At 45.4% G+C, this 24,453-nt stretch overlaps 16 non-coding genes and 4 pseudogenes across 16 annotated transcripts; all 20 read left to right on the top strand.

The window, feature by feature from the left end:
• Window positions 1-213: 213 nt before the first annotated feature.
• LOC141275011 (U2 spliceosomal RNA) lies at window positions 214-404 on the top strand. The gene has a single exon (XR_012323267.1). It is a non-coding gene; the product is annotated as a U2 spliceosomal RNA (small nuclear RNA).
• A 1,115-nt stretch (window positions 405-1,519) lies between these two features.
• Window positions 1,520-1,611, top strand: LOC141151189 (U2 spliceosomal RNA; annotated as a pseudogene).
• A 789-nt stretch (window positions 1,612-2,400) lies between these two features.
• On the top strand, window positions 2,401-2,579 carry LOC141150514 (U2 spliceosomal RNA; annotated as a pseudogene).
• Window positions 2,580-3,694: 1,115 nt separating this feature from the next.
• LOC141151199 (U2 spliceosomal RNA) lies at window positions 3,695-3,786 on the top strand (annotated as a pseudogene).
• A 789-nt stretch (window positions 3,787-4,575) lies between these two features.
• LOC141150325 (U2 spliceosomal RNA) lies at window positions 4,576-4,754 on the top strand (annotated as a pseudogene).
• A 1,115-nt stretch (window positions 4,755-5,869) lies between these two features.
• On the top strand, window positions 5,870-6,060 carry LOC141275009 (U2 spliceosomal RNA). The gene has a single exon (XR_012323265.1). It is a non-coding gene; the product is annotated as a U2 spliceosomal RNA (small nuclear RNA).
• Window positions 6,061-7,175: 1,115 nt separating this feature from the next.
• On the top strand, window positions 7,176-7,366 carry LOC141275008 (U2 spliceosomal RNA). Its single transcript, XR_012323264.1, has one exon. It is a non-coding gene; the product is annotated as a U2 spliceosomal RNA (small nuclear RNA).
• A 1,115-nt stretch (window positions 7,367-8,481) lies between these two features.
• LOC141275006 (U2 spliceosomal RNA) lies at window positions 8,482-8,672 on the top strand. The gene has a single exon (XR_012323263.1). It is a non-coding gene; the product is annotated as a U2 spliceosomal RNA (small nuclear RNA).
• A 1,115-nt stretch (window positions 8,673-9,787) lies between these two features.
• Window positions 9,788-9,978, top strand: LOC141149649 (U2 spliceosomal RNA). Its single transcript, XR_012245941.1, has one exon. It is a non-coding gene; the product is annotated as a U2 spliceosomal RNA (small nuclear RNA).
• Window positions 9,979-11,093: 1,115 nt separating this feature from the next.
• Window positions 11,094-11,284, top strand: LOC141275005 (U2 spliceosomal RNA). Its single transcript, XR_012323262.1, has one exon. It is a non-coding gene; the product is annotated as a U2 spliceosomal RNA (small nuclear RNA).
• Window positions 11,285-12,399: 1,115 nt separating this feature from the next.
• On the top strand, window positions 12,400-12,590 carry LOC141149535 (U2 spliceosomal RNA). Its single transcript, XR_012245827.1, has one exon. It is a non-coding gene; the product is annotated as a U2 spliceosomal RNA (small nuclear RNA).
• A 1,115-nt stretch (window positions 12,591-13,705) lies between these two features.
• Window positions 13,706-13,896, top strand: LOC141275004 (U2 spliceosomal RNA). Its single transcript, XR_012323261.1, has one exon. It is a non-coding gene; the product is annotated as a U2 spliceosomal RNA (small nuclear RNA).
• Window positions 13,897-15,011: 1,115 nt separating this feature from the next.
• LOC141149716 (U2 spliceosomal RNA) lies at window positions 15,012-15,202 on the top strand. Its single transcript, XR_012246004.1, has one exon. It is a non-coding gene; the product is annotated as a U2 spliceosomal RNA (small nuclear RNA).
• Window positions 15,203-16,321: 1,119 nt separating this feature from the next.
• LOC141275003 (U2 spliceosomal RNA) lies at window positions 16,322-16,512 on the top strand. Its single transcript, XR_012323260.1, has one exon. It is a non-coding gene; the product is annotated as a U2 spliceosomal RNA (small nuclear RNA).
• Window positions 16,513-17,627: 1,115 nt separating this feature from the next.
• On the top strand, window positions 17,628-17,818 carry LOC141275002 (U2 spliceosomal RNA). Its single transcript, XR_012323259.1, has one exon. It is a non-coding gene; the product is annotated as a U2 spliceosomal RNA (small nuclear RNA).
• A 1,115-nt stretch (window positions 17,819-18,933) lies between these two features.
• LOC141275000 (U2 spliceosomal RNA) lies at window positions 18,934-19,124 on the top strand. Its single transcript, XR_012323258.1, has one exon. It is a non-coding gene; the product is annotated as a U2 spliceosomal RNA (small nuclear RNA).
• Window positions 19,125-20,239: 1,115 nt separating this feature from the next.
• On the top strand, window positions 20,240-20,430 carry LOC141274999 (U2 spliceosomal RNA). Its single transcript, XR_012323257.1, has one exon. It is a non-coding gene; the product is annotated as a U2 spliceosomal RNA (small nuclear RNA).
• Window positions 20,431-21,545: 1,115 nt separating this feature from the next.
• On the top strand, window positions 21,546-21,736 carry LOC141274998 (U2 spliceosomal RNA). Its single transcript, XR_012323256.1, has one exon. It is a non-coding gene; the product is annotated as a U2 spliceosomal RNA (small nuclear RNA).
• Window positions 21,737-22,851: 1,115 nt separating this feature from the next.
• LOC141274996 (U2 spliceosomal RNA) lies at window positions 22,852-23,042 on the top strand. The gene has a single exon (XR_012323254.1). It is a non-coding gene; the product is annotated as a U2 spliceosomal RNA (small nuclear RNA).
• Window positions 23,043-24,156: 1,114 nt separating this feature from the next.
• LOC141274995 (U2 spliceosomal RNA) lies at window positions 24,157-24,347 on the top strand. Its single transcript, XR_012323253.1, has one exon. It is a non-coding gene; the product is annotated as a U2 spliceosomal RNA (small nuclear RNA).
• Window positions 24,348-24,453: the final 106 nt, after the last annotated feature.

Raw genomic sequence — 24,453 nt, 5'->3', positions numbered from 1 at the left:
AACAGCAGGGGGTGAAGGTGCTGTGTTTAAAGAGGTGGAGTTATGCAGATCTAAAACGCGTGGATTGCAGCAGCAGCAAGCCGAAAAGTGCAGGCATGTAAGGGATCTAGAGGTTGACAACATGTCTTCTTAACGGGAGTCCAGGAGCTCATCTCCACAAATGGACTTTTCAGGATCCTTGGGTGGCTCCGTAGTTTGAAACCAATTCTGGTTATCGCTTCTCGGCCTTTTGGCTAAGATCAAGTGTAGTATCTGTTCTTATCAGTTTAATATCTGATACGTCCCCTATCTGGGGACCATATATTAAATGGATTTTTAGAACAGGGAGATGGAAAAAGAGCTTGCTCTGTCCACTCCACGCATTGACCTGGTATTGCAGTATCTCCAGGACCGGTGCACCCCTTCTTTAATGCAGTTTCTAAAATCAGAAAGAATTGAATTCAATGTTTTTTGTTCATTTTGCTTGTTTGTCGGTTTTTGGGATGGACTCTTTGGCTTTGCTTTTCTTCTCCTCATTGGATTTTTCATGTTCAAAGTTGCAGAAGCCAGATTACAAGCTCATTTTGGTTCAACTTCAGCAACTGTGCATTGCATTGCCATGTAATGTGATGCAATGCTATCTTTCTAGCTCTCCCTTTTTACTTCCTTTTGGATAAACAGACATATTAGGCAAGCATTTTGGAGCTTTCACCTAAATAACTACAGGTGGTGAGATAAGCTGCACAATATAATTGACCTTTCAGTATATTGTTGCACACACACCATCTATTTAGCAAATGCCCTTGTTATCAACAGCAGCCTTTTAAACTCACCTGAGCTAACAGGTATGTGCGCTGGTTACTCTGCTGCGCTTAAAATTTCTTTTTTGGTTTGCTACAATGCCTTTTCTGAAACGTTGTCTCCTTCTGCTGGAACACTGACTTCTTTCATTTAATGCCTGCAGACTATAAAAGAGAACCCAACCCAAAAAGTTTGGTTGATTAGTCTGTGGCATTCTGTTAAACTGTTGCTTATGGCGGTCTCTGTGAGCTTCTCAGCGACATTCAGCCAGCCAGGTATCCTGCCTGCAGTAGATGGAATGTGGCAATGGAACGCTGGCTGCGCGTGTCATAATAGGCTCTGAGCCTTTATATACCTGTGCACAGCAGCAGCCACCTTCAGTCTGCTGCTGGACAGCCAGCAGCAGCAGCAGCAGGAGAGGTATGTAATCAGGAGCCCTCCTGCTAAGGGTAGACAGCTGCTCGTTCCACCCCACCCCCCGCCTTAATTGGTTCTCCTCCCTTCCAACGGTGTTGAGGCGGGTGGGAACAGCAGGGGGTGAAGGTGCTGTGTTTAAAGAGGTGGAGTTATGCAGATCTAAAACGCGTGGATTGCAGCAGCAGCAAGCCGAAAAGTGCAGGCATGTAAGGGATCTAGAGGTTGACAACATGTCTTCTTAACGGGAGTCCAGGAGCTCATCTCCACAAATGGACTTTTCAGGATCCTTGGGTGGCTCCGTAGTTTGAAACCAATTCTGGTTATCGCTTCTCGGCCTTTTGGCTAAGATCAAGTGTAGTATCTTTCGAAAAGGCGGTTTTGGATGTTGGCCGCCCTAGTAGATTGATACATTATGCACACTGGGGTTTAGGCGCTTGATAGTACGCCAGATGGCTAATATAGTCATCTGGTGGAAAGCATGGCCCCCCAGGATCGACGCCATTGGGCCGGGGAAGATCGAAAGCCCGAAGTGTGAAGTGCCCCAGGAGTGGTGACCCTGGGGTGCCTTAACTCACTGGGATTGGGAACCCCACTTGAGTTTATGGCACATTTGCACAAGCACTTCAAATTTTCTTTCTTCGCACACACCCTTATTCCGGGCCTTCTGGCCTTAGGATGGGGAATTTTTTAATTCCCGGTCGAAGGTCCGGGCAGTATTATACTGTGAAACCTTCACTATTTATTTAATTTCTTTGTCACTGTGTGTCCACTTATTCACGTGTGTCACGTCCTACTAGGATTTTGTCGGGATGCGGTTCCCTTACGGGTTCCTCTCTTGGCAGGTCTAGGGGGGGAGTGTGTGGCCATCAGGTTCCGCTCCCCCCTGAACCCCCCTGGCTCTCCTCTTTCGGGAGGAGAGCGTTGTTGGCTCCCCTCTTCCGGGAGGGGAGCACAGTCTTTGGCTCCCAGTGCCTTGCTCGGGTGAGAACTCGGGCAGGTGCTGGGGGTAAGATTGGGTCGCCTCTGGCTTCTGCTGGAGGTGGCTTTTTGTCCCTGTTCCTCGCTGTGGCCTTTTGGCTCGGAGGGACGGGGAATGGTTTGGGGGACCCTTCTCCTTTTGGAGAGGGTTTCAAGAAGACCAGCATCCTAGTGCACTTTTTTTGTGGCACTTGTCACTTTTTTAAGCGCACTCGGGTTTTGTACACGAATTCGGGCTTTCGATAAAAAAATCTGTTCTTATCAGTTTAATATCTGATACGTCCCCTATCTGGGGACCATATATTAAATGGATTTTTAGAACAGGGAGATGGAAAAAAAGCTTGCTCTGTCCACTCCACGCATTGACCTGGTATTGCAGTATCTCCAGGACCGGTGCACCCCTTCTTTAATGCAGTTTCTAAAATCAGAAAGAATTGAATTCAATGTTTTTTGTTCATTTTGCTTGTTTGTCGGATTTTGGGATGGACTCTTTGGCTTTGCTTTTCTTCTCCTCATTGAATTTTTCATGTTCAAAGTTGCAGAAGCCAGATTACAAGCTCATTTTGGTTCAACTTCAGCAACTGTGCATTGCATTGCCATGTAATGTGATGCAATGCTATCTTTCTAGCTCTCCCTTTTTACTTCCTTTTGGATAAACAGACATATTAGGCAAGCATTTTGGAGCTTTCACCTAAATAACTACAGGTGGTGAGATAAGCTGCACAATATAATTGACCTTTCAGTATATTGTTGCACACACACCATCTATTTAGCAAATGCCCTTGTTATCAACAGCAGCCTTTTAAACTCACCTGAGCTAACAGGTATGTGCGCTGGTTACTCTGCTGCGCTTAAAATTTCTTTTTTGGTTTGCTACAATGCCTTTTCTGAAACGTTGTCTCCTTCTGCTGGAACACTGACTTCTTTCATTTAATGCCTGCAGACTATAAAAGAGAACCCAACCCAAAAAGTTTGGTTGATTAGTCTGTGGCATTCTGTTAAACTGTTGCTTATGGCGGTCTCTGTGAGCTTCTCAGCGACATTCAGCCAGCCAGGTATCCTGCCTGCAGTAGATGGAATGTGGCAATGGAACGCTGGCTGCGCGTGTCATAATAGGCTCTGAGCCTTTATATACCTGTGCACAGCAGCAGCCACCTTCAGTCTGCTGCTGGACAGCCAGCAGCAGCAGCAGCAGGAGAGGTATGTAATCAGGAGCCCTCCTGCTAAGGGTAGACAGCTGCTCGTTCCACCCCACCCCCCGCCTTAATTGGTTCTCCTCCCTTCCAACGGTGTTGAGGCGGGTGGGAACAGCAGGGGGTGAAGGTGCTGTGTTTAAAGAGGTGGAGTTATGCAGATCTAAAACGCGTGGATTGCAGCAGCAGCAAGCCGAAAAGTGCAGGCATGTAAGGGATCTAGAGGTTGACAACATGTCTTCTTAACGGGAGTCCAGGAGCTCATCTCCACAAATGGACTTTTCAGGATCCTTGGGTGGCTCCGTAGTTTGAAACCAATTCTGGTTATCGCTTCTCGGCCTTTTGGCTAAGATCAAGTGTAGTATCTTTCGAAAAGGCGGTTTTGGATGTTGGCCGCCCTAGTAGATTGATACATTATGCACACTGGGGTTTAGGCGCTTGTTAGTACGCCAGATGGCTAATATAGTCATCTGGTGGAAAGCATGGCCCCCCAGGATCGACGCCATTGGGCCGGGGAAGATCGAAAGCCCGAAGTGTGAAGTGCCCCAGGAGTGGTGACCCTGGGGTGCCTTAACTCACTGGGATTGGGAACCCCACTTGAGTTTATGGCACATTTGCACAAGCACTTCAAATTTTCTTTCTTCGCACACACCCTTATTCCGGGCCTTCTGGCCTTAGGATGGGGAATTTTTTAATTCCCGGTCGAAGGTCCGGGCAGTATTATACTGTGAAACCTTCACTATTTATTTAATTTCTTTGTCACTGTGTGTCCACTTATTCACGTGTGTCACGTCCTACTAGGAATTTGTCGGGATGCGGTTCCCTTACGGGTTCCTCTCTTGGCAGGTCTAGGGGGGGAGTGTGTGGCCATCAGGTTCCGCTCCCCCCTGAACCCCCCTGGCTCTCCTCTTTCGGGAGGAGAGCGTTGTTGGCTCCCCTCTTCCGGGAGGGGAGCACAGTCTTTGGCTCCCAGTGCCTTGCTCGGGTGAGAACTCGGGCAGGTGCTGGGGGTAAGATTGGGTCGCCTCTGGCTTCTGCTGGAGGTGGCTTTTTGTCCCTGTTCCTCGCTGTGGCCTTTTGGCTCGGAGGGACGGGGAATGGTTTGGGGGACCCTTCTCCTTTTGGAGAGGGTTTCAAGAAGACCAGCATCCTAGTGCACTTTTTTTGTGGCACTTGTCACTTTTTTAAGCGCACTCGGGTTTTGTACACGAATTCGGGCTTTCGATAAAAAAATCTGTTCTTATCAGTTTAATATCTGATACGTCCCCTATCTGGGGACCATATATTAAATGGATTTTTAGAACAGGGAGATGGAAAAAGAGCTTGCTCTGTCCACTCCACGCATTGACCTGGTATTGCAGTATCTCCAGGACCGGTGCACCCCTTCTTTAATGCAGTTTCTAAAATCAGAAAGAATTGAATTCAATGTTTTTTGTTCATTTTGCTTGTTTGTCGGATTTTGGGATGGACTCTTTGGCTTTGCTTTTCTTCTCCTCATTGGATTTTTCATGTTCAAAGTTGCAGAAGCCAGATTACAAGCTCATTTTGGTTCAACTTCAGCAACTGTGCATTGCATTGCCATGTAATGTGATGCAATGCTATCTTTCTAGCTCTCCCTTTTTACTTCCTTTTGGATAAACAGACATATTAGGCAAGCATTTTGGAGCTTTCACCTAAATAACTACAGGTGGTGAGATAAGCTGCACAATATAATTGACCTTTCAGTATATTGTTGCACACACACCATCTATTTAGCAAATGCCCTTGTTATCAACAGCAGCCTTTTAAACTCACCTGAGCTAACAGGTATGTGCGCTGGTTACTCTGCTGCGCTTAAAATTTCTTTTTTGGTTTGCTACAATGCCTTTTCTGAAACGTTGTCTCCTTCTGCTGGAACACTGACTTCTTTCATTTAATGCCTGCAGACTATAAAAGAGAACCCAACCCAAAAAGTTTGGTTGATTAGTCTGTGGCATTCTGTTAAACTGTTGCTTATGGCGGTCTCTGTGAGCTTCTCAGCGACATTCAGCCAGCCAGGTATCCTGCCTGCAGTAGATGGAATGTGGCAATGGAACGCTGGCTGCGCGTGTCATAATAGGCTCTGAGCCTTTATATACCTGTGCACAGCAGCAGCCACCTTCAGTCTGCTGCTGGACAGCCAGCAGCAGCAGCAGCAGGAGAGGTATGTAATCAGGAGCCCTCCTGCTAAGGGTAGACAGCTGCTCGTTCCACCCCACCCCCCGCCTTAATTGGTTCTCCTCCCTTCCAACGGTGTTGAGGCGGGTGGGAACAGCAGGGGGTGAAGGTGCTGTGTTTAAAGAGGTGGAGTTATGCAGATCTAAAACGCGTGGATTGCAGCAGCAGCAAGCCGAAAAGTGCAGGCATGTAAGGGATCTAGAGGTTGACAACATGTCTTCTTAACGGGAGTCCAGGAGCTCATCTCCACAAATGGACTTTTCAGGATCCTTGGGTGGCTCCGTAGTTTGAAACCAATTCTGGTTATCGCTTCTCGGCCTTTTGGCTAAGATCAAGTGTAGTATCTGTTCTTATCAGTTTAATATCTGATACGTCCCCTATCTGGGGACCATATATTAAATGGATTTTTAGAACAGGGAGATGGAAAAAGAGCTTGCTCTGTCCACTCCACGCATTGACCTGGTATTGCAGTATCTCCAGGACCGGTGCACCCCTTCTTTAATGCAGTTTCTAAAATCAGAAAGAATTGAATTCAATGTTTTTTGTTCATTTTGCTTGTTTGTCGGATTTTGGGATGGACTCTTTGGCTTTGCTTTTCTTCTCCTCATTGGATTTTTCATGTTCAAAGTTGCAGAAGCCAGATTACAAGCTCATTTTGGTTCAACTTCAGCAACTGTGCATTGCATTGCCATGTAATGTGATGCAATGCTATCTTTCTAGCTCTCCCTTTTTACTTCCTTTTGGATAAACAGACATATTAGGCAAGCATTTTGGAGCTTTCACCTAAATAACTACAGGTGGTGAGATAAGCTGCACAATATAATTGACCTTTCAGTATATTGTTGCACACACACCATCTATTTAGCAAATGCCCTTGTTATCAACAGCAGCCTTTTAAACTCACCTGAGCTAACAGGTATGTGCGCTGGTTACTCTGCTGCGCTTAAAATTTCTTTTTTGGTTTGCTACAATGCCTTTTCTGAAACGTTGTCTCCTTCTGCTGGAACACTGACTTCTTTCATTTAATGCCTGCAGACTATAAAAGAGAACCCAACCCAAAAAGTTTGGTTGATTAGTCTGTGGCATTCTGTTAAACTGTTGCTTATGGCGGTCTCTGTGAGCTTCTCAGCGACATTCAGCCAGCCAGGTATCCTGCCTGCAGTAGATGGAATGTGGCAATGGAACGCTGGCTGCGCGTGTCATAATAGGCTCTGAGCCTTTATATACCTGTGCACAGCAGCAGCCACCTTCAGTCTGCTGCTGGACAGCCAGCAGCAGCAGCAGCAGGAGAGGTATGTAATCAGGAGCCCTCCTGCTAAGGGTAGACAGCTGCTCGTTCCACCCCACCCCCCGCCTTAATTGGTTCTCCTCCCTTCCAACGGTGTTGAGGCGGGTGGGAACAGCAGGGGGTGAAGGTGCTGTGTTTAAAGAGGTGGAGTTATGCAGATCTAAAACGCGTGGATTGCAGCAGCAGCAAGCTGAAAAGTGCAGGCATGTAAGGGATCTAGAGGTTGACAACATGTCTTCTTAACGGGAGTCCAGGAGCTCATCTCCACAAATGGACTTTTCAGGATCCTTGGGTGGCTCCGTAGTTTGAAACCAATTCTGGTTATCGCTTCTCGGCCTTTTGGCTAAGATCAAGTGTAGTATCTGTTCTTATCAGTTTAATATCTGATACGTCCCCTATCTGGGGACCATATATTAAATGGATTTTTAGAACAGGGAGATGGAAAAAGAGCTTGCTCTGTCCACTCCACGCATTGACCTGGTATTGCAGTATCTCCAGGACCGGTGCACCCCTTCTTTAATGCAGTTTCTAAAATCAGAAAGAATTGAATTCAATGTTTTTTGTTCATTTTGCTTGTTTGTCGGATTTTGGGATGGACTCTTTGGCTTTGCTTTTCTTCTCCTCATTGGATTTTTCATGTTCAAAGTTGCAGAAGCCAGATTACAAGCTCATTTTGGTTCAACTTCAGCAACTGTGCATTGCATTGCCATGTAATGTGATGCAATGCTATCTTTCTAGCTCTCCCTTTTTACTTCCTTTTGGATAAACAGACATATTAGGCAAGCATTTTGGAGCTTTCACCTAAATAACTACAGGTGGTGAGATAAGCTGCACAATATAATTGACCTTTCAGTATATTGTTGCACACACACCATCTATTTAGCAAATGCCCTTGTTATCAACAGCAGCCTTTTAAACTCACCTGAGCTAACAGGTATGTGCGCTGGTTACTCTGCTGCGCTTAAAATTTCTTTTTTGGTTTGCTACAATGCCTTTTCTGAAACGTTGTCTCCTTCTGCTGGAACACTGACTTCTTTCATTTAATGCCTGCAGACTATAAAAGAGAACCCAACCCAAAAAGTTTGGTTGATTAGTCTGTGGCATTCTGTTAAACTGTTGCTTATGGCGGTCTCTGTGAGCTTCTCAGCGACATTCAGCCAGCCAGGTATCCTGCCTGCAGTAGATGGAATGTGGCAATGGAACGCTGGCTGCGCGTGTCATAATAGGCTCTGAGCCTTTATATACCTGTGCACAGCAGCAGCCACCTTCAGTCTGCTGCTGGACAGCCAGCAGCAGCAGCAGCAGGAGAGGTATGTAATCAGGAGCCCTCCTGCTAAGGGTAGACAGCTGCTCGTTCCACCCCACCCCCCGCCTTAATTGGTTCTCCTCCCTTCCAACGGTGTTGAGGCGGGTGGGAACAGCAGGGGGTGAAGGTGCTGTGTTTAAAGAGGTGGAGTTATGCAGATCTAAAACGCGTGGATTGCAGCAGCAGCAAGCCGAAAAGTGCAGGCATGTAAGGGATCTAGAGGTTGACAACATGTCTTCTTAACGGGAGTCCAGGAGCTCATCTCCACAAATGGACTTTTCAGGATCCTTGGGTGGCTCCGTAGTTTGAAACCAATTCTGGTTATCGCTTCTCGGCCTTTTGGCTAAGATCAAGTGTAGTATCTGTTCTTATCAGTTTAATATCTGATACGTCCCCTATCTGGGGACCATATATTAAATGGATTTTTAGAACAGGGAGATGGAAAAAGAGCTTGCTCTGTCCACTCCACGCATTGACCTGGTATTGCAGTATCTCCAGGACCGGTGCACCCCTTCTTTAATGCAGTTTCTAAAATCAGAAAGAATTGAATTCAATGTTTTTTGTTCATTTTGCTTGTTTGTCGGATTTTGGGATGGACTCTTTGGCTTTGCTTTTCTTCTCCTCATTGGATTTTTCATGTTCAAAGTTGCAGAAGCCAGATTACAAGCTCATTTTGGTTCAACTTCAGCAACTGTGCATTGCATTGCCATGTAATGTGATGCAATGCTATCTTTCTAGCTCTCCCTTTTTACTTCCTTTTGGATAAACAGACATATTAGGCAAGCATTTTGGAGCTTTCACCTAAATAACTACAGGTGGTGAGATAAGCTGCACAATATAATTGACCTTTCAGTATATTGTTGCACACACACCATCTATTTAGCAAATGCCCTTGTTATCAACAGCAGCCTTTTAAACTCACCTGAGCTAACAGGTATGTGCGCTGGTTACTCTGCTGCGCTTAAAATTTCTTTTTTGGTTTGCTACAATGCCTTTTCTGAAACGTTGTCTCCTTCTGCTGGAACACTGACTTCTTTCATTTAATGCCTGCAGACTATAAAAGAGAACCCAACCCAAAAAGTTTGGTTGATTAGTCTGTGGCATTCTGTTAAACTGTTGCTTATGGCGGTCTCTGTGAGCTTCTCAGCGACATTCAGCCAGCCAGGTATCCTGCCTGCAGTAGATGGAATGTGGCAATGGAACGCTGGCTGCGCGTGTCATAATAGGCTCTGAGCCTTTATATACCTGTGCACAGCAGCAGCCACCTTCAGTCTGCTGCTGGACAGCCAGCAGCAGCAGCAGCAGGAGAGGTATGTAATCAGGAGCCCTCCTGCTAAGGGTAGACAGCTGCTCGTTCCACCCCACCCCCCGCCTTAATTGGTTCTCCTCCCTTCCAACGGTGTTGAGGCGGGTGGGAACAGCAGGGGGTGAAGGTGCTGTGTTTAAAGAGGTGGAGTTATGCAGATCTAAAACGCGTGGATTGCAGCAGCAGTAAGCCGAAAAGTGCAGGCATGTAAGGGATCTAGAGGTTGACAACATGTCTTCTTAACGGGAGTCCAGGAGCTCATCTCCACAAATGGACTTTTCAGGATCCTTGGGTGGCTCCGTAGTTTGAAACCAATTCTGGTTATCGCTTCTCGGCCTTTTGGCTAAGATCAAGTGTAGTATCTGTTCTTATCAGTTTAATATCTGATACGTCCCCTATCTGGGGACCATATATTAAATGGATTTTTAGAACAGGGAGATGGAAAAAGAGCTTGCTCTGTCCACTCCACGCATTGACCTGGTATTGCAGTATCTCCAGGACCAGTGCACCCCTTCTTTAATGCAGTTTCTAAAATCAGAAAGAATTGAATTCAATGTTTTTTGTTCATTTTGCTTGTTTGTCGGATTTTGGGATGGACTCTTTGGCTTTGCTTTTCTTCTCCTCATTGGATTTTTCATGTTCAAAGTTGCAGAAGCCAGATTACAAGCTCATTTTGGTTCAACTTCAGCAACTGTGCATTGCATTGCCATGTAATGTGATGCAATGCTATCTTTCTAGCTCTCCCTTTTTACTTCCTTTTGGATAAACAGACATATTAGGCAAGCATTTTGGAGCTTTCACCTAAATAACTACAGGTGGTGAGAAAAGCTGCACAATATAATTGACCTTTCAGTATATTGTTGCACACACACCATCTATTTAGCAAATGCCCTTGTTATCAACAGCAGCCTTTTAAACTCACCTGAGCTAACAGGTATGTGCGCTGGTTACTCTGCTGCGCTTAAAATTTCTTTTTTGGTTTGCTACAATGCCTTTTCTGAAACGTTGTCTCCTTCTGCTGGAACACTGACTTCTTTCATTTAATGCCTGCAGACTATAAAAGAGAACCCAACCCAAAAAGTTTGGTTGATTAGTCTGTGGCATTCTGTTAAACTGTTGCTTATGGCGGTCTCTGTGAGCTTCTCAGCGACATTCAGCCAGCCAGGTATCCTGCCTGCAGTAGATGGAATGTGGCAATGGAACGCTGGCTGCGCGTGTCATAATAGGCTCTGAGCCTTTATATACCTGTGCACAGCAGCAGCCACCTTCAGTCTGCTGCTGGACAGCCAGCAGCAGCAGCAGCAGGAGAGGTATGTAATCAGGAGCCCTCCTGCTAAGGGTAGACAGCTGCTCGTTCCACCCCACCCCCCGCCTTAATTGGTTCTCCTCCCTTCCAACGGTGTTGAGGCGGGTGGGAACAGCAGGGGGTGAAGGTGCTGTGTTTAAAGAGGTGGAGTTATGCAGATCTAAAACGCGTGGATTGCAGCAGCAGCAAGCCGAAAAGTGCAGGCATGTAAGGGATCTAGAGGTTGACAACATGTCTTCTTAACGGGAGTCCAGGAGCTCATCTCCACAAATGGACTTTTCAGGATCCTTGGGTGGCTCCGTAGTTTGAAACCAATTCTGGTTATCGCTTCTCGGCCTTTTGGCTAAGATCAAGTGTAGTATCTGTTCTTATCAGTTTAATATCTGATACGTCCCCTATCTGGGGACCATATATTAAATGGATTTTTAGAACAGGGAGATGGAAAAAGAGCTTGCTCTGTCCACTCCACGCATTGACCTGGTATTGCAGTATCTCCAGGACCGGTGCACCCCTTCTTTAATGCAGTTTCTAAAATCAGAAAGAATTGAATTCAATGTTTTTTGATCATTTTGCTTGTTTGTCGGATTTTGGGAAGGACTCTTTGGCTTTGCTTTTCTTCTCCTCATTGGATTTTTCATGTTCAAAGTTGCAGAAGCCAGATTACAAGCTCATTTTGGTTCAACTTCAGCAACTGTGCATTGCATTGCCATGTAATGTGATGCAATGCTATCTTTCTAGCTCTCCCTTTTTACTTCCTTTTGGATAAACAGACATATTAGGCAAGCATTTTGGAGCTTTCACCTAAATAACTACAGGTGGTGAGATAAGCTGCACAATATAATTGACCTTTCAGTATATTGTTGCACACACACCATCTATTTAGCAAATGCCCTTGTTATCAACAGCAGCCTTTTAAACTCACCTGAGCTAACAGGTATGTGCGCTGGTTACTCTGCTGCGCTTAAAATTTCTTTTTTGGTTTGCTACAATGCCTTTTCTGAAACGTTGTCTCCTTCTGCTGGAACACTGACTTCTTTCATTTAATGCCTGCAGACTATAAAAGAGAACCCAACCCAAAAAGTTTGGTTGATTAGTCTGTGGCATTCTGTTAAACTGTTGCTTATGGCGGTCTCTGTGAGCTTCTCAGCGACATTCAGCCAGCCAGGTATCCTGCCTGCAGTAGATGGAATGTGGCAATGGAACGCTGGCTGCGCGTGTCATAATAGGCTCTGAGCCTTTATATACCTGTGCACAGCAGCAGCCACCTTCAGTCTGCTGCTGGACAGCCAGCAGCAGCAGCAGCAGGAGAGGTATGCAATCAGGAGCCCTCCTGCTAAGGGTAGACAGCTGCTCGTTCCACCCCACCCCCCGCCTTAATTGGTTCTCCTCCCTTCCAACGGTGTTGAGGCGGGTGGGAACAGCAGGGGGTGAAGGTGCTGTGTTTAAAGAGGTGGAGTTATGCAGATCTAAAACGCGTGGATTGCAGCAGCAGCAAGCCGAAAAGTGCAGGCATGTAAGGGATCTAGAGGTTGACAACATGTCTTCTTAACGGGAGTCCAGGAGCTCATCTCCACAAAAGGACTTTTCAGGATCCTTGGGTGGCTCCGTAGTTTGAAACCAATTCTGGTTATCGCTTCTCGGCCTTTTGGCTAAGATCAAGTGTAGTATCTGTTCTTATCAGTTTAATATCTGATACGTCCCCTATCTGGGGACCATATATTAAATGGATTTTTAGAACAGGGAGATGGAAAAAGAGCTTGCTCTGTCCACTCCACGCATTGACCTGGTATTGCAGTATCTCCAGGACCAGTGCACCCCTTCTTTAATGCAGTTTCTAAAATCAGAAAGAATTGAATTCAATGTTTTTTGTTCATTTTGCTTGTTTGTCGGATTTTGGGATGGACTCTTTGGCTTTGCTTTTCTTCTCCTCATTGGATTTTTCATGTTCAAAGTTGCAGAAGCCAGATTACAAGCTCATTTTGGTTCAACTTCAGCAACTGTGCATTGCATTGCCATGTAATGTGATGCAATGCTATCTTTCTAGCTCTCCCTTTTTACTTCCTTTTGGATAAACAGACATATTAGGCAAGCATTTTGGAGCTTTCACCTAAATAACTACAGGTGGTGAGATAAGCTGCACAATATAATTGACCTTTCAGTATATTGTTGCACACACACCATCTATTTAGCAAATGCCCTTGTTATCAACAGCAGCCTTTTAAACTCACCTGAGCTAACAGGTATGTGCGCTGGTTACTCTGCTGCGCTTAAAATTTCTTTTTTGGTTTGCTACAATGCCTTTTCTGAAACGTTGTCTCCTTCTGCTTGAACACTGACTTCTTTCATTTAATGCCTGCAGACTATAAAAGAGAACCCAACCCAAAAAGTTTGGTTTATTAGTCTGTGGCATTCTGTTAAACTGTTGCTTATGGCGGTCTCTGTGAGCTTCTCAGCGACATTCAGCCAGCCAGGTATCCTGCCTGCAGTAGATGGAATGTGGCAATGGAACGCTGGCTGCGCATGTCATAATAGGCTCTGAGCCTTTATATACCTGTGCACAGCAGCAGCCACCTTCAGTCTGCTGCTGGACAGCCAGCAGCAGCAGCAGCAGGAGAGGTATGTAATCAGGAGCCCTCCTGCTAAGGGTAGACAGCTGCTCGTTCCACCCCCCCCCCCGCCTTAATTGGTTCTCCTCCCTTCCAACGGTGTTGAGGCGGGTGGGAACAGCAGGGGGTGAAGGTGCTGTGTTTAAAGAGGTGGAGTTATGCAGATCTAAAACGCGTGGATTGCAGCAGCAGCAAGCCGAAAAGTGCAGGCATGTAAGGGATCTAGAGGTTGACAACATGTCTTCTTAACGGGAGTCCAGGAGCTCATCTCCACAAATGGACTTTTCAGGATCCTTGGGTGGCTCCGTAGTTTGAAACCAATTCTGGTTATCGCTTCTCGGCCTTTTGGCTAAGATCAAGTGTAGTATCTGTTCTTATCAGTTTAATATCTGATACGTCCCCTATCTGGGGACCATATATTAAATGGATTTTTAGAACAGGGAGATGGAAAAAGAGCTTGCTCTGTCCACTCCACGCATTGACCTGGTATTGCAGTATCTCCAGGACCGGTGCACCCCTTCTTTAATGCAGTTTCTAAAATCAGAAAGAATTGAATTCAATGTTTTTTGTTCATTTTGCTTGTTTGTCGGATTTTGGGATGGACTCTTTGGCTTTGCTTTTCTTCTCCTCATTGGATTTTTCATGTTCAAAGTTGCAGAAGCCAGATTACAAGCTCATTTTGGTTCAACTTCAGCAACTGTGCATTGCATTGCCATGTAATGTGATGCAATGCTATCTTTCTAGCTCTCCCTTTTTACTTCCTTTTGGATAAACAGACATATTAGGCAAGCATTTTGGAGCTTTCACCTAAATAACTACAGGTGGTGAGATAAGCTGCACAATATAATTGACCTTTCAGTATATTGTTGCACACACACCATCTATTTAGCAAATGCCCTTGTTATCAACAGCAGCCTTTTAAACTCACCTGAGCTAACAGGTATGTGCGCTGGTTACTCTGCTGCGCTTAAAATTTCTTTTTTGGTTTGCTACAATGCCTTTTCTGAAACGTTGTCTCCTTCTGCTGGAACACTGACTTCTTTCATTTAATGCCTGCAGACTATAAAAGAGAACCCAACCGAAAAAGTTTGGTTGATTAGTCTGTGGCATTCTGTTAAACTGTTGCTTATGGCGGTCTCTGTGAGCTTCTCAGCGACATTCAGCCAGCCAGGTATCCTGCCTGCAGTAGATGGAATGTGGCAATGGAACGCTGGCTGCGCGTGTCATAATAGGCTCTGAGCCTTTATATACCTGTGCACAGCAGCAGCCACCTTCAGTCTGCTGCTGGACAGCCAGCAGCAGCAGCAGCAGGAGAGGTATGTAATCAGGAGCCCTCCTGCTAAGGGTAGACAGCTGCTCGTTCCACCCCACCCCCCGCCTTAATTGGTTCTCCTCCCTTCCAACGGTGTTGAGGCAGGTGGGAACAGCAGGGGGTGAAAGTGCTGTGTTTAAAGAGGTGGAGTTATGCAGATCTAAAACGCGTGGATTGCAGCAGCAGCAAGCCGAAAAGTGCAGGCATGTAAGGGATCTAAAGGTTGACAACATGTCTTCTTAACGGGAGTCCAGGAGCTCATCTCCACAAATGGACTTTTCAGGATCCTTGGGTGGCTCCGTAGTTTGAAACCAATTCTGGTTATCGCTTCTCGGCCTTTTGGCTAAGATCAAGCGTAGTATCTGTTCTTATCAGTTTAATATCTGATATGTCCCCTATCTGGGGACCATATATTAAATGGATTTTTAGAACAGGGAGATGGAAAAAGAGCTTGCTCTGTCCACTCCACGCATTGACCTGGTATTGCAGTATCTCCAGGACCGGTGCACCCCTTCTTTAATGCAGTTTCTAAAATCAGAAAGAATTGAATTCAATGTTTTTTGTTCATTTTGCTTGTTTGTCGGATTTTGGGATGGACTCTTTGGCTTTGCTTTTCTTCTCCTCATTGGATTTTTCATGTTCAAAGTTGCAGAAGCCAGATTACAAGCTCATTTTGGTTCAACTTCAGCAACTGTGCATTGCATTGCCATGTAATGTGATGCAATGCTATCTTTCTAGCTCTCCCTTTTTACTTCCTTTTGGATAAACAGACATATTAGGCAAGCATTTTGGAGCTTTCACCTAAATAACTACAGGTGGTGAGATAAGCTGCACAATATAATTGACCTTTCAGTATATTGTTGCACACACACCATCTATTTAGCAAATGCCCTTGTTATCAACAGCAGCCTTTTAAACTCACCTGAGCTAACAGGTATGTGCGCTGGTTACTCTGCTGCGCTTAAAATTTCTTTTTTGGTTTGCTACAATGCCTTTTCTGAAACGTTGTCTCCTTCTGCTGGAACACTGACTTCTTTCATTTAATGCCTGCAGACTATAAAAGAGAACCCAACCCAAAAAGTTTGGTTGATTAGTCTGTGGCATTCTGTTAAACTGTTGCTTATGGCGGTCTCTGTGAGCTTCTCAGCGACATTCAGCCAGCCAGGTATCCTGCCTGCAGTAGATGGAATGTGGCAATGGAACGCTGGCTGCGCGTGTCATAATAGGCTCTGAGCCTTTATATACCTGTGCACAGCAGCAGCCACCTTCAGTCTGCTGCTGGACAGCCAGCAGCAGCAGCAGCAGGAGAGGTATGTAATCAGGAGCCCTCCTGCTAAGGGTAGACAGCTGCTCGTTCCACCCCCCCCCCCCCCCGCCTTAATTGGTTCTCCTCCCTTCCAACGGTGTTGAGGCGGGTGGGAACAGCAGGGGGTGAAGGTGCTGTGTTTAAAGAGGTGGAGTTATGCAGATCTAAAACGCGTGGATTGCAGCAGCAGCAAGCCGAAAAGTGCAGGCATGTAAGGGATCTAGAGGTTGACAACATGTCTTCTTAACGGGAGTCCAGGAGCTCATCTCCACAAATGGACTTTTCAGGATCCTTGGGTGGCTCCGTAGTTTGAAACCAATTCTGGTTATCGCTTCTCGGCCTTTTGGCTAAGATCAAGTGTAGTATCTGTTCTTATCAGTTTAATATCTGATACGTCCCCTATCTGGGGACCATATATTAAATGGATTTTTAGAACAGGGAGATGGAAAAAGAGCTTGCTCTGTCCACTCCACGCATTGACCTGGTATTGCAGTATCTCCAGGACCGGTGCACCCCTTCTTTAATGCAGTTTCTAAAATCAGAAAGAATTGAATTCAATGTTTTTTGTTCATTTTGCTTGTTTGTCGGATTTTGGGATGGACTCTTTGGCTTTGCTTTTCTTCTCCTCATTGGATTTTTCATGTTCAAAGTTGCAGAAGCCAGATTACAAGCTCATTTTGGTTCAACTTCAGCAACTGTGCATTGCATTGCCATGTAATGTGATGCAATGCTATCTTTCTAGCTCTCCCTTTTTACTTCCTTTTGGATAAACAGACATATTAGGCAAGCATTTTGGAGCTTTCACCTAAATAACTACAGGTGGTGAGATAAGCTGCACAATATAATTGACCTTTCAGTATATTGTTGCACACACACCATCTATTTAGCAAATGCCCTTGTTATCAACAGCAGCCTTTTAAACTCACCTGAGCTAACAGGTATGTGCGCTGGTTACTCTGCTGCGCTTAAAATTTCTTTTTTGGTTTGCTACAATGCCTTTTCTGAAACGTTGTCTCCTTCTGCTGGAACACTGACTTCTTTCATTTAATGCCTGCAGACTATAAAAGAGAACCCAACCCAAAAAGTTTGGTTGATTAGTCTGTGGCATTCTGTTAAACTGTTGCTTATGGCGGTCTCTGTGAGCTTCTCAGCGACATTCAGCCAGCCAGGTATCCTGCCTGCAGTAGATGGAATGTGGCAATGGAACGCTGGCTGCGCGTGTCATAATAGGCTCTGAGCCTTTATATACCTGTGCACAGCAGCAGCCACCTTCAGTCTGCTGCTGGACAGCCAGCAGCAGCAGCAGCAGGAGAGGTATGTAATCAGGAGCCCTCCTGCTAAGTGTAGACAGCTGCTCGTTCCACCCCACCCCCCGCCTTAATTGGTTCTCCTCCCTTCCAACGGTGTTGAGGCGGGTGGGAACAGCAGGGGGTGAAGGTGCTGTGTTTAAAGAGGTGGAGTTATGCAGATCTAAAACGCGTGGATTGCAGCAGCAGCAAGCCGAAAAGTGCAGGCATGTAAGGGATCTAGAGGTTGACAACATGTCTTCTTAACGGGAGTCCAGGAGCTCATCTCCACAAATGGACTTTTCAGGATCCTTGGGTGGCTCCGTAGTTTGAAACCAATTCTGGTTATCGCTTCTCGGCCTTTTGGCTAAGATCAAGTGTAGTATCTGTTCTTATCAGTTTAATATCTGATACGTCCCCTATCTGGGGACCATATATTAAATGGATTTTTAGAACAGGGAGATGGAAAAAGAGCTTGCTCTGTCCACTCCACGCATTGACCTGGTATTGCAGTATCTCCAGGACCGGTGCACCCCTTCTTTAATGCAGTTTCTAAAATCAGAAAGAATTGAATTCAATGTTTTTTGTTCATTTTGCTTGTTTGTCGGATTTTGGGATGGACTCTTTGGCTTTGCTTTTCTTCTCCTCATTGGATTTTTCATGTTCAAAGTTGCAGAAGCCAGATTACAAGCTCATTTTGGTTCAACTTCAGCAACTGTGCATTGCATTGCCATGTAATGTGATGCAATGCTATCTTTCTAGCTCTCCCTTTTTACTTCCTTTTGGATAAACAGACATATTAGGCAAGCATTTTGGAGCTTTCACCTAAATAACTACAGGTGGTGAGATAAGCTGCACAATATAATTGACCTTTCAGTATATTGTTGCACACACACCATCTATTTAGCAAATGCCCTTGTTATCAACAGCAGCCTTTTAAACTCACCTGAGCTAACAGGTATGTGCGCTGGTTACTCTGCTGCGCTTAAAATTTCTTTTTTGGTTTGCTACAATGCCTTTTCTGAAACGTTGTCTCCTTCTGCTGGAACACTGACTTCTTTCATTTAATGCCTGCAGACTATAAAAGAGAACCCAACCCAAAAAGTTTGGTTGATTAGTCTGTGGCATTCTGTTAAACTGTTGCTTATGGCGGTCTCTGTGAGCTTCTCAGCGACATTCAGCCAGCCAGGTATCCTGCCTGCAGTAGATGGAATGTGGCAATGGAACGCTGGCTGCGCGTGTCATAATAGGCTCTGAGCCTTTATATACCTGTGCACAGCAGCAGCCACCTTCAGTCTGCTGCTGGACAGCCAGCAGCAGCAGCAGCAGGAGAGGTATGTAATCAGGAGCCCTCCTGCTAAGGGTAGACAGCTGCTCGTTCCACCCCACCCCCCGCCTTAATTGGTTCTCCTCCCTTCCAACGGTGTTGAGGCGGGTGGGAACAGCAGGGGGTGAAGGTGCTGTGTTTAAAGAGGTGGAGTTATGCAGATCTAAAACGCGTGGATTGCAGCAGCAGCAAGCCGAAAAGTGCAGGCATGTAAGGGATCTAGAGGTTGACAACATGTCTTCTTAACGGGAGTCCAGGAGCTCATCTCCACAAATGGACTTTTCAGGATCCTTGGGTGGCTCCGTAGTTTGAAACCAATTCTGGTTATCGCTTCTCGGCCTTTTGGCTAAGATCAAGTGTAGTATCTGTTCTTATCAGTTTAATATCTGATACGTCCCCTATCTGGGGACCATATATTAAATGGATTTTTAGAACAGGGAGATGGAAAAAGAGCTTGCTCTGTCCACTCCACGCATTGACCTGGTATTGCAGTATCTCCAGGACCGGTGCACCCCTTCTTTAATGCAGTTTCTAAAATCAGAAAGAATTGAATTCAATGTTTTTTGTTCATTTTGCTTGTTTGTCGGATTTTGGGATGGACTCTTTGGCTTTGCTTTTCTTCTCCTCATTGGATTTTTCATGTTCAAAGTTGCAGAAGCCAGATTACAAGCTCATTTTGGTTCAACTTCAGCAACTGTGCATTGCATTGCCATGTAATGTGATGCAATGCTATCTTTCTAGCTCTCCCTTTTTACTTCCTTTTGGATAAACAGACATATTAGGCAAGCATTTTGGAGCTTTCACCTAAATAACTACAGGTGGTGAGATAAGCTGCACAATATAATTGACCTTTCAGTATATTGTTGCACACACACCATCTATTTAGCAAATGCCCTTGTTATCAACAGCAGCCTTTTAAACTCACCTGAGCTAACAGGTATGTGCGCTGGTTACTCTGCTGCGCTTAAAATTTCTTTTTTGGTTTGCTACAATGCCTTTTCTGAAACGTTGTCTCCTTCTGCTGGAACACTGACTTCTTTCATTTAATGCCTGCAGACTATAAAAGAGAACCCAACCCAAAAAGTTTGGTTGATTAGTCTGTGGCATTCTGTTAAACTGTTGCTTATGGCGGTCTCTGTGAGCTTCTCAGCGACATTCAGCCAGCCAGGTATCCTGCCTGCAGTAGATGGAATGTGGCAATGGAACGCTGGCTGCGCGTGTCATAATAGGCTCTGAGCCTTTATATACCTGTGCACAGCAGCAGCCACCTTCAGTCTGCTGCTGGACAGCCAGCAGCAGCAGCAGCAGGAGAGGTATGTAATCAGGAGCCCTCCTGCTAAGTGTAGACAGCTGCTCGTTCCACCCCACCCCCCGCCTTAATTGGTTCTCCTCCCTTCCAACGGTGTTGAGGCGGGTGGGAACAGCAGGGGGTGAAGGTGCTGTGTTTAAAGAGGTGGAGTTATGCAGATCTAAAACGCGTGGATTGCAGCAGCAGCAAGCCGAAAAGTGCAGGCATGTAAGGGATCTAGAGGTTGACAACATGTCTTCTTAACGGGAGTCCAGGAGCTCATCTCCACAAATGGACTTTTCAGGATCCTTGGGTGGCTCCGTAGTTTGAAACCAATTCTGGTTATCGCTTCTCGGCCTTTTGGCTAAGATCAAGTGTAGTATCTGTTCTTATCAGTTTAATATCTGATACGTCCCCTATCTGGGGACCATATATTAAATGGATTTTTAGAACAGGGAGATGGAAAAAGAGCTTGCTCTGTCCACTCCACGCATTGACCTGGTATTGCAGTATCTCCAGGACCGGTGCACCCCTTCTTTAATGCAGTTTCTAAAATCAGAAAGAATTGAATTCAATGTTTTTTGTTCATTTTGCTTGTTTGTCGGATTTTGGGATGGACTCTTTGGCTTTGCTTTTCTTCTCCTCATTGGATTTTTCATGTTCAAAGTTGCAGAAGCCAGATTACAAGCTCATTTTGGTTCAACTTCAGCAACTGTGCATTGCATTGCCATGTAATGTGATGCAATGCTATCTTTCTAGCTCTCCCTTTTTACTTCCTTTTGGATAAACAGACATATTAGGCAAGCATTTTGGAGCTTTCACCTAAATAACTACAGGTGGTGAGATAAGCTGCACAATATAATTGACCTTTCAGTATATTGTTGCACACACACCATCTATTTAGCAAATGCCCTTGTTATCAACAGCAGCCTTTTAAACTCACCTGAGCTAACAGGTATGTGCGCTGGTTACTCTGCTGCGCTTAAAATTTCTTTTTTGGTTTGCTACAATGCCTTTTCTGAAACGTTGTCTCCTTCTGCTGGAACACTGACTTCTTTCATTTAATGCCTGCAGACTATAAAAGAGAACCCAACCCAAAAAGTTTGGTTGATTAGTCTGTGGCATTCTGTTAAACTGTTGCTTATGGCGGTCTCTGTGAGCTTCTCAGCGACATTCAGCCAGCCAGGTATCCTGCCTGCAGTAGATGGAATGTGGCAATGGAACGCTGGCTGCGCGTGTCATAATAGGCTCTGAGCCTTTATATACCTGTGCACAGCAGCAGCCACCTTCAGTCTGCTGCTGGACAGCCAGCAGCAGCAGCAGCAGGAGAGGTATGTAATCAGGAGCCCTCCTGCTAAGGGTAGACAGCTGCTCGTTCCACCCCACCCCCCGCCTTAATTGGTTCTCCTCCCTTCCAACGGTGTTGAGGCGGGTGGGAACAGCAGGGGGTGAAGGTGCTGTGTTTAAAGAGGTGGAGTTATGCAGATCTAAAACGCGTGGATTGCAGCAGCAGCAAGCCGAAAAGTGCAGGCATGTAAGGGATCTAGAGGTTGACAACATGTCTTCTTAACGGGAGTCCAGGAGCTCATCTCCACAAATGGACTTTTCAGGATCCTTGGGTGGCTCCGTAGTTTGAAACCAATTCTGGTTATCGCTTCTCGGCCTTTTGGCTAAGATCAAGTGTAGTATCTGTTCTTATCAGTTTAATATCTGATACGTCCCCTATCTGGGGACCATATATTAAATGGATTTTTAGAACAGGGAGATGGAAAAAGAGCTTGCTCTGTCCACTCCACGCATTGACCTGGTATTGCAGTATCTCCAGGACCGGTGCACCCCTTCTTTAATGCAGTTTCTAAAATCAGAAAGAATTGAATTCAATGTTTTTTGTTCATTTTGCTTGTTTGTCGGATTTTGGGATGGACTCTTTGGCTTTGCTTTTCTTCTCCTCATTGGATTTTTCATGTTCAAAGTTGCAGAAGCCAGATTACAAGCTCATTTTGGTTCAACTTCAGCAACTGTGCATTGCATTGCCATGTAATGTGATGCAATGCTATCTTTCTAGCTCTCCCTTTTTACTTCCTTTTGGATAAACAGACATATTAGGCAAGCATTTTGGAGCTTTCACCTAAATAACTACAGGTGGTGAGATAAGCTGCACAATATAATTGACCTTTCAGTATATTGTTGCACACACACCATCTATTTAGCAAATGCCCTTGTTATCAACAGCAGCCTTTTAAACTCACCTGAGCTAACAGGTATGTGCGCTGGTTACTCTGCTGCGCTTAAAATTTCTTTTTTGGTTTGCTACAATGCCTTTTCTGAAACGTTGTCTCCTTCTGCTGGAACACTGACTTCTTTCATTTAATGCCTGCAGACTATAAAAGAGAACCCAACCCAAAAAGTTTGGTTGATTAGTCTGTGGCATTCTGTTAAACTGTTGCTTATGGCGGTCTCTGTGAGCTTCTCAGCGACATTCAGCCAGCCAGGTATCCTGCCTGCAGTAGATGGAATGTGGCAATGGAACGCTGGCTGCGCGTGTCATAATAGGCTCTGAGCCTTTATATACCTGTGCACAGCAGCAGCCACCTTCAGTCTGCTGCTGGACAGCCAGCAGCAGCAGCAGCAGGAGAGGTATGTAATCAGGAGCCCTCCTGCTAAGGGTAGACAGCTGCTCGTTCCACCCCACCCCCCGCCTTAATTGGTTCTCCTCCCTTCCAACGGTGTTGAGGCGGGTGGGAACAGCAGGGGGTGAAGGTGCTGTGTTTAAAGAGGTGGAGTTATGCAGATCTAAAACGCGTGGATTGCAGCAGCAGCAAGCCGAAAAGTGCAGGCATGTAAGGGATCTAGAGGTTGACAACATGTCTTCTTAACGGGAGTCCAGGAGCTCATCTCCACAAATGGACTTTTCAGGATCCTTGGGTGGCTCCGTAGTTTGAAACCAATTCTGGTTATCGCTTCTCGGCCTTTTGGCTAAGATCAAGTGTAGTATCTGTTCTTATCAGTTTAATATCTGATACGTCCCCTATCTGGGGACCATATATTAAATGGATTTTTAGAACAGGGAGATGGAAAAAGAGCTTGCTCTGTCCACTCCACGCATTGACCTGGTATTGCAGTATCTCCAGGACCGGTGCACCCCTTCTTTAATGCAGTTTCTAAAATCAGAAAGAATTGAATTCAATGTTTTTTGTTCATTTTGCTTGTTTGTCGGATTTTGGGATGGACTCTTTGGCTTTGCTTTTCTTCTCCTCATTGGATTTTTCATGTTCAAAGTTGCAGAAGCCAGATTACAAGCTCATTTTGGTTCAACTTCAGCAACTGTGCATTGCATTGCCATGTAATGTGATGCAATGCTATCTTTCTAGCTCTCCCTTTTTACTTCCTTTTGGATAAACAGACATATTAGGCAAGCATTTTGGAGCTTTCACCTAAATAACTACAGGTGGTGAGATAAGCTGCACAATATAATTGACCTTTCAGTATATTGTTGCACACACACCATCTATTTAGCAAATGCCCTTGTTATCAACAGCAGCCTTTTAAACTCACCTGAGCTAACAGGTATGTGCGCTGGTTACTCTGCTGCGCTTAAAATTTCTTTTTTGGTTTGCACAATGCCTTTTCTGAAACGTTGTCTCCTTCTGCTGGAACACTGACTTCTTTCATTTAATGCCTGCAGACTATAAAAGAGAACCCAACCCAAAAAGTTTGGTTGATTAGTCTGTGGCATTCTGTTAAACTGTTGCTTATGGCGGTCTCTGTGAGCTTCTCAGCGACATTCAGCCAGCCAGGTATCCTGCCTGCAGTAGATGGAATGTGGCAATGGAACGCTGGCTGCGCGTGTCATAATAGGCTCTGAGCCTTTATATACCTGTGCACAGCAGCATCCACCTTCAGTCTGCTGCTGGACAGCCAGCAGCAGCAGCAGCAGGAGAGGTATGTAATCAGGAGCCCTCCTGCTAAGGGTAGACAGCTGCTCGTTCCACCCCACCCCCCGCCTTAATTGGTTCTCCTCCCTTCCAACGGTGTTGAGGCGGGTGGGAACAGCAGGGGGTGAAGGTGCTGTGTTTAAAGAGGTGGAGTTATGCAGATCTAAAACGCGTGGATTGCAGCAGCAGCAAGCCGAAAAGTGCAGGCATGTAAGGGATCTAGAGGTTGACAACATGTCTTCTTAACGGGAGTCCAGGAGCTCATCTTCACAAATGGACTTTTCAGGATCCTTGGGTGGCTCCGTAGTTTGAAACCAATTCTGGTTATCGCTTCTCGGCCTTTTGGCTAAGATCAAGTGTAGTATCTGTTCTTATCAGTTTAATATCTGATACGTCCCCTATCTGGGGACCATATATTAAATGGATTTTTAGAACAGGGAGATGGAAAAAGAGCTTGCTCTGTCCACTCCACGCATTGACCTGGTATTGCAGTATCTCCAGGACCGGTGCACCCCTTCTTTAATGCAGTTTCTAAAATCAGAAAGAATTGAATTCAATGTTTTTTGTTCATTTTGCTTGTTTGTCGGATTTTGGGATGGACTCTTTGGCTTTGCTTTTCTTCT

The sequence above is a fragment of the Phyllobates terribilis genome, unplaced genomic scaffold, assembly GCF_046119375.1.
Source record: "Phyllobates terribilis strain yellow unplaced genomic scaffold, ASM4611937v1 Scaffold_5__5_contigs__length_657084704, whole genome shotgun sequence".
Classification (NCBI taxonomy): Eukaryota; Metazoa; Chordata; class Amphibia; order Anura; family Dendrobatidae; genus Phyllobates; species Phyllobates terribilis.
Note: the sequence above shows the minus strand (reverse complement) of the source record. Positions and strands in the feature narration are given on the sequence as shown.